Source organism: Mytilus trossulus, chromosome 13 (genome assembly GCF_036588685.1).
Source record: "Mytilus trossulus isolate FHL-02 chromosome 13, PNRI_Mtr1.1.1.hap1, whole genome shotgun sequence".
NCBI lineage: Eukaryota > Metazoa > Mollusca > Bivalvia > Mytilida > Mytilidae > Mytilus > Mytilus trossulus.
The window spans coordinates 60,137,749-60,146,487 of NC_086385.1; positions in this window are offsets into that span (position 1 = coordinate 60,137,749).

An 8,739-nucleotide genomic window follows, 5' to 3' on the forward strand; every position below is an offset into this window, starting at 1 on the left:
TGATTCGGACAAATTCAATTGTTTAAATGTGAAAACAAATAATTTGGCAAATCTAACTTTGTGAGATAAAAGTTAAGTACTAGCCTCTTATATTTGGTGAGTAAATGATGAGATATTGAAGAGTACAGTAGTAAGCAGACAAAAAGATGAGTAAAAGAGTTGATTCACTTCATTTTGCATATTTGCAAAAGGTCAAGATGTTAAGTTGGGCTGTCAGATAGTGTGTATTAAAGTCCGTCATAGCATCTCGATGGTTTTTAATGGGGCAGTAACAATAACATTAGTATTCAATAGTGGTCATACCAATCGGATGGCACCATTACCTGTAACACTTTGAATTGCTACATGATTAGCTTGATGGTGTAATAACATTTATAGTTCTGATTTTATCACTCCAGATGGACGTCCTCTTCAGTTTGTATAATACACCACTGTATTGGTGCACACAAAGTTTGTGAAAGTTCATTGTACCAATGTATAGTCACAGTAAGGGATAATCTGACCAATAAATATTTACAGAAAAGATAGCGATAAAAACTCAAATTTTTGACACCAACAATAAATGTCACTTCAGTTGAAATGACGAGATTTGAAACCAAAAGAGTCAAATATAGACCGACAAAGAATATACGTAACCAGAAGTGGCAGAACAGATAGACATCTGATCAGATATAAAGACTATGTAAATAAAAAAAGTGAGTCGAGATTGGATAGGGCCGACGTGTCACAAATCCTTGCGTGCACATATATAAGTAGGAAGGCAGAGCAATATTCGCTGATAGTAAAATCAGTTCACCAAGGCTTTATATCTGTTATTTTAAAAATGTGTCTGATTATTGTTACATTACTATGAACGCAAACATCAATAGCAATGAATCGTTTGTTTTGTAAATACTATACATATAACTTTATGAATTCTGATCGCTTCACTGAATGAACATTTTATTGCTCTAACAGATTCTTCACATACATTATCTTTATACGTGCATATAATCCTAATATATCCTACCTGATTGAGTTACAGTTTAACTGATTAGATGTATTATTGTATCTTGGTGAGTTACAGTTTAACTGATTAGATGTATTATTGTATCTTGGTGAGTTACAGTTTAACTGATTAGATGTATTATTGTATCTTGGGGATTTCAACCGGATTTGTTGCAGTTGTTAGTTCAAGTTGTTATGCTCATGTCTAAGTCTATTATTCAAGTTATTAAAAGAGGGACGAAAGATACCAAAGGGGACAGTCAAACTCATAAATCTAAAACAAACTGACAACGCCATGGCTAAAAATGAAAAAGACAAACAGAAAAACAATAGTACACTAGACACAACATAGAAAAACTAAAGAATGAACAACACGAACCCCACCAAAAACTAGGGCTGATCTCAGGTGCTCCGGAAGGGTTAGCAGATCCTGCTCCACATGTGGCACCCGTCGTGTTGCTTATGTGATAACAAATCCGGTAAATAGTCTAATTCGGTAGGTCACATTCATGAAAGGGAAGATGATTGTAGTTACGACGTAAAGAACATATCCGATATCATTTGTGAAACGGTTATTCCATAACGGTCATCCAACTCGTGATGGCGTCCGTAAAATTTACGAAGGGATCATTTCAACTTCACCATTTGGAACTCTTGGTTTTATAGCTTCCTTGTGAGCAGCAAACCTCTATCAAGAAAATCATGATAGGAAATGCAAGCACGGGTATATCGTATCAATTGGGAGATATATACCCCGTATGCAGGTGCTGCTGTAATGTTGCTACTTAGAAATGGAAAGTTCACAATTGGAAAGCTGAAATCATCTCTTTTGTCGTAAAGTTTTGTTTTCAACCGACCCTCATTGTCAATTTATAGATGTTAGTCAAGATATGAAGCCGACTTTACTGTATCTGTAGTATCATTTATCTCTAGTTCGATGGGATAGATGCGTTCCACATAGTCACCAAATTTTGAATTGTTTAGTGAAAGAACATCATCTATGTAGCGGAAAGTAGAGTTAAAGGATATTGCTAACTTCTTATCTTTCTTCCTAAGAAGTTCCTTCATGAAGTCAGCCTCATAATAATAATAAAGAAACACGTCGGTAAGTAGAGGGGCACAGGTTGTTACCATTGGAATGCTGACAGTCTGTTCCTCCGAACGTAACAAATATTTTGTCAATCAAGAAATCAAGCATCTTAATAATATCAGTTTCAGAGAATTTTTTGTAAGAATCAGAGTGATTCTTTACAAAGTAGGGTTTATTCCTCCCTAAAACAAGATACTTGTATCTACGTTAGCCATTCTTTTTTATGAAGCAAAGTAAAAACAACTCTTTCAATTTGTCTTTTAGTTTGGAATTTGGAATACTTGTGTAAAGAGTAGAAAAGTCAAATGTTTTAATACTGTTACAAGATGAAAGAGAGTTAGATTGTATGTACTCTAAAAGATCTTTGGAATTTTTAAGTATCCACATCTGATTCACGCCACCTCTAGAATAGGCAGTTTCACAATAAATCTGAAGCCCGTCTTTGATTGCTGATAAAATAGATGTTAATAATTTAGAAAGAGGTTTCGTGGAGCACTTGGAAGACCCAGTAATATATCGTAGTTTGTAAGGACACTTATGTAGTTAAGGTATCCAATGCAGTGATGGAAGATCCAGTTCTTCATCTTTGGTTGAAATTCCGAAGGAACATAGAACAGACCTATGATTATCCAGGATTTCCTCTTTGGTAAGTGTCGTGAGGGTATATGTTGAGTTTCCAGGTGAATTGTCAATACCTAATTCGAATTTGAAAATTTGTTAAAGTATTAGATTTTACACGGATTTAGTTATCAGTAGAAACTGAATAATATGACAGTGTGTGATTATAATATAAACATTCTTCGATTTTTTAGATACCAGAATAGTCAGCAAATCGATTATTTTACCTGTTGTGCCACATTCCCTATATGTACACACTATACTTATATATAACAATACATATATCAAACACAATTTATAATTGCCGATCGCCCACAAGACTAGAAGGACACCGGATTTTATTATAATCTATCATAACAAACATAATATTTATGCAAATAATATCCATATACATATATTTAAACAATGCTTTCAATACGAATTGAAAACATTGACTCCGTCATAAACGAACCCGCCGGCCAGGAAAAACCAACAACCAAGTTACCTTAGTCGATATGGAAACCTGTGTCCAAACCCTAATGCTCGAGAGATGTACTTGGACAATACTGAAAGTTAGCTTATGTTTACATAAACAAAATACCATCAAAATGTGTAATAGCAAACAAAAATACCAATATATAGTACAAAAAACAAGAAAAAATCAAACATTAATGAACCAACATTAAATCTGAACTTGACCAGTTCGAAGTCGGAGAGAGAATAGTCTGATAGGGAAATAAACCCGTCAAAATGACCATTCACGTGATACTACAATTAATATCACGTGTCCATACATATATTGAAAGAACCGTTAGTACAATAATTTTCCTCTATACTTCGAAACGCGGAAAATTATAATTATAGTTTTAATGAATAGGGATACGCATTAATGCAGATGTATGCATATTTGGCGAGTTCCTTCATTTTTGTCGAGCCTTCGACTTTAGTCGAAAAAGCGAGACTAAGCGATCCTACTTTCCGTCGGCGTCGTCGTCGGCGGCGTCCACAAATATTCACTCTGTGGTTAAAGTTTTTGAAATTTTAATAACTTTCTTAAACTATACTGGATTTCTATTAAACTTGGACAGAAGCTTGTTTATGATCATAAGATAGTATCCAGAAGTAAATTTGTAAAAATAAAATTCTATTTTTTTCCGTATTTTACTTATAAATGGACTTAGTTTTTTCTGCGGGGAAACATTACATTTGCTCTGTGGTTAAAGTTTTTAGAATTTTAATTACTTTCTTAAACTGTCCTTGGTTTGTACCAAACTTGGACAGAAGCTTGTTTGTGATCATAAGATAGTATCCAGAAGTAAATTTTGTAAAAAAATAAATCCATTTTTTCCGTATTTTACTTTTAAATGGACTTAGTTTTTCTGCAGGGAAACATTACATTTACTCTGTGGTTAAAGTTTTTAAAATTTTAATAACTTTCTTAAACTATCCTGGGTTTATACCAAACTTGGATAGAAGCTTATTTATGATCATAAGATAGTATCCAGAAGTAAATTTTGTAAAAAGATAACTCCAATTTTTCTGTATTTTACTTTTAAAGGGACTTGGATTTTCTTCCAGTTAACATTACATACAGTCTGCAGTTTAAGTTTTCAAAACATTAATTATATATTCATTTATAACTATCCTACATTTTTACCAAACTTGGACAGATGTTTCTTACAATCGAAAGGAATATTTTTATTGATTTTTTTCCCTCCTTTTTGTTGAGCCTGCGATTTACAGCAAAAGTAGGCGAGACACTGGGTTCCGCGGAACCCTTACAATTTTTTTTTTATTATTACTTTGATTTGACTTCTTAATTGATTTATTGGAATATTTGAAATCGATACATTACTGTAATCAAGAAATATGTTAGGTATATTATTAAAACCAAGTAAACCAAACGTCTTTCCATTATGTCTAATGAACCTGAACTGCAATAAAATGCCTTTTTAAAGGTAATGATCGAAGGAGAACGAAGTTTAAATAAAGAATCAATGAAGAAAAGATAATTTCTATTCAAAACCATGTGGTTTACTTTACAAATATCTTATGATATTTATTAGTATATAGTATTAAGGAACTTAGCAGATTTTAACAAAGGAGGAACAAATATTATGTAAGTCACTTTCGAATCATAATCTGATGAATAGTTAATATAGAAAGAATGTTTCTGCAAAATTTATCCAATCATACATTTGCTTTGAGTATTTTGTAATTCGTTACACATTAAAGTAGCTTTCAAACTAAGCCTTTTGAAAAATTCCAAGCACATTTGTTAAAATCATGTCTTTTTTTGGGGTTGAGCTCGAGGTTAAGATATTTTATGTACATTCTCCACCGTATCTCAAACTGCCCATATTTTTACGTTCACAATGAGTTTGTAACCTACATTTACAATGTATCCCAAATTCGAATGTAGCGGGGGATATACATTTAAACAATTCTTTTGACATGTCACTTTAGGGGTACTTGTTAAAGGTGAATACACAGGTGTCATCCAGTATTTTGAGAAAAAAGATCGCGAAAAAATATCTAATGGTGGTCAAGTATTGCGATTGAATCGTGAAAGCTCTGATAAAAGATCATAATGGAAATCTTATAGAAGACATAATATGCAAAATCTAATTTAATGCAATATATAGACAAAAATAAAACTGTCTGTCAAAAAGGTTAAACAATTTGATCAGTATTTGAGAAAATTAAGGTTCAAAAGTAAACCATTTTTACAAAACTACAAAAGGCAAATTGTTCCTCGACATAACAATGCTAATCATACTAGTCCATCAGCTAGTAGGGTAAAATTTCAGTTCTGTGTTACACCCCAGGATACCGCATTTTTTTAGTATAAATCTAAAGAGTAAAGAGTAATGTCTGAAGAATGTTTTAAGAGGTGTAATACTTTTGAAAAATTGTCCAAAAGGAGTTAAAAGGGATCTCATTTAAGAGTATACCAACAATTTTGTTTCCCACATATATACAGAAATGTGAAAAAATAACTAAGTATTCGGTACTATTTGTTTTTATTAATGGAACAAATCATATCTTATTAAAACGCAGGCTAATTTTTATTTAATTTTTCAATCACACAGGCCAAGAAAAAAGAGGGAGGGTAATTAAAAAAAAATCCTGGTTTTGAATGAAAAAAAGCATACGTACTAGTTTTCTTGATAAAAAGGTATGTGTACATGTTTTACATTGAAACATAGAGTATCAGGTAACTAAAGGCTGTTGAAAAACATTCAAAGGTTAGAAAACAAATACATAGAATCAACACAAACATAATCAACCAGATATTCACGATTCTGTCACGTATTTATACATCAAATTAAAAAAAAACCCTCACATATTAATAAAAATATAAATGACCAACAGGATTTCTAGATATATATATTTAAATTTTTTTTAACAAAAGAATCCCTAGAACATGTAGAATTTAAGGTCACGAAGAAGTTTTAACACTGCCTCTTTTGTTGGGGGCAGTGGACGACAATGAATGTTTTTTTTTGCATTTAAAAAAAGTCTGAATCTTAATTCATTGATGTTATTTTAAAATTTCTTAGCCATATATAGAACACAAACACCAAACACCGATACCTCTCGAGTGTTTTTGACAACTCTTCGCCTTCCTCTTCGAAGGTTTTACCAGGACGGGATACCCCTTCTGAAAACTCAACAGAACGTGTCAAAACGCCCAAATGCTTTGCTTTTTTCTTTACCACACAAAACACTTACTGAATCACAACCATAGTTAAGGCGTAAAATCCTGGCAGTGCTCTACAAAAATTCTCCCCCAATTTCGCACACATTGATTGCACATTTAATAATCTGCATTTGGAAAAAGTACCTGTCAGAATAATAGTATTAGAACTGATGCTACTCTAAAAAAAGCAGGCCAATACTTCCACATAAGTGTTAGGAATTTTAATAACAATGGAATCGTAACATTTGTCAGCTGCGTGTTTTTGCATTAGGAAACATTTTTGCGTCGGCTTCTTCCTGTTTGCTTAGAAGCTCAGTGCATTCTACACTTGTCACTATTTCATTTAAAATATATATTTTGTTGCACATACTAGCATGTGATACAAATAAATCAAAACCTTAAAGTGTCAGTTTATAGGATTGTTTACTTCATTCCGATACAAAGAATTTAACAAGAGCAATTTTGTTTCTACCAACTGACAAACATTTTTCCATTGCCGAGGACACGATTGTGTCAATTTTTCCTCCCTAGGAACTGCCGTTCTTAATATTTTATGGATATTGTGGGATACTAATCAGTGACAAAATCAATGTGGGGAGCTTATTTTTAAACTAAAAAATGTTTTTTAAAACAACAATTGCCAAATCAGAAAAAGAACTTGGTATCCTAGTAATGAATTGAATGACTGCCTTGCCATCCAATATCCACAGGCTTTCCTCAGGAATGGCTCTTTTCTAAAAGACCACACAGGACAGATTTATTTGTCTTTACAGGTGTACTATCAATGTTTGCAAGAGACTATGGAAGACGACTTAATTCAAACTGGAATGCCTCTCGCATATCCAACTGTCTTGTCTGGGATATGACAAGCAGGTGACTAAACAGATTTCTATCTGCATTTAATGTTTTGTTGCTCTTATCAGCCATAAACTGCTTGTCTTTAAGTTTTATTTCCTTTTAAAAATGTAAACAATGATTGTCTTTTGATTGGTTTGAAGACATTGGTTGACTTTTGAATAAGCCGTTCAGTAATGACATTTTCTGATGCCAAAGTTCTCTTTCATACGCATTTAGAAGGTCGCACATTATTTTCCAAAGAAGCAACAGTACCCAAGGACAAGTCAGATAACTGCTCATATATGTTTCAAATGAATTTGTCTAGCTTTGCAGTGTCTGAAACATTTCAAAACATTAGTTTCCTCTCGCTTCATTCGAGTTTTTCCAAGTTCTTTTTGTGCGGATGTTAACAGGGTTAACCATTCCTGCCAAATCTCGACATTTTAATAATATTAAAGCTCTTTCATTTGCATTTAACAATCAAAATTTTAACAGAAACTTTATTTAAACTAAAACAAACAATGCCAACTCTAAGTCTGAAAGCGATGTTTGTCGATTGAATGACTTAACAATGTTGACTCAATCAACACATAACTAAAACACAAAATGTAATCAAGCACACCTTTATTGAGTTCGTTAGAGTGTACCCTTTGTAGAACGCCAAAAAAATAACATTAATAATTTTTCATAAATATTTCGTTACACATTTACTTTATAAAATAATTTGTTTCACAAAAAAAAACCTGAAATCGACAATCTTAGTTTGCTTTCAGTTGCAAATTTATCAGCTTAAAGTGCTAATGTGTGAATATTTCGGCGACTGAATCGAAGACGGTAATGTGATGATTTTCTGTATTTCACGAGTATTTGCACGTACATATGTTTTATTGAATAATTCATATTTTAGGCGATATATAAATACTGCAAATAGTTCAAACATTGCATAGTGATCAATTAAAGATTTAATTTACAAAAAAGGGTAATTGGTCAACGATTTTCTTTAGGAAATGAGAAAATATGCCTTAATTTTAACCCCAAAAATCGAATTGTTTTTAATGTAAATAAAAAAAAGTCGTAATTGTTACATTAAATATGATTGTTTTATATCTTCTTGGTTCTTTATGCCTTTACTTTTTTTTTATTGCTTTATATAAAAGTAATAATAATAAAATACTAAAATTCTTTATTTAGCGAAGGTAACACATTTAACAATTACATGTTAATCTTCCATGAGGCCTCCAAAAACTATTAAATTAATATAAATACAAATAGAAAACGGACAAAAATACATACAAAATAAAATACATAATACAGGTAAATAAAAAATATATATTTTTTTATATGAAAATTACTAAGGTGTGATTCATAAATGAGGAGACTATTGAAAGGGACGTTTTTAAACCACTTTTGGACACTTTTGGTTTATTATAAAAACACCCGGAAAAACATTAAACTCAATTTAATGATCAACATATTTCATGTATTTGTTACGTTTTGTAAAACGTGTTTTTCCACAAACAATCGT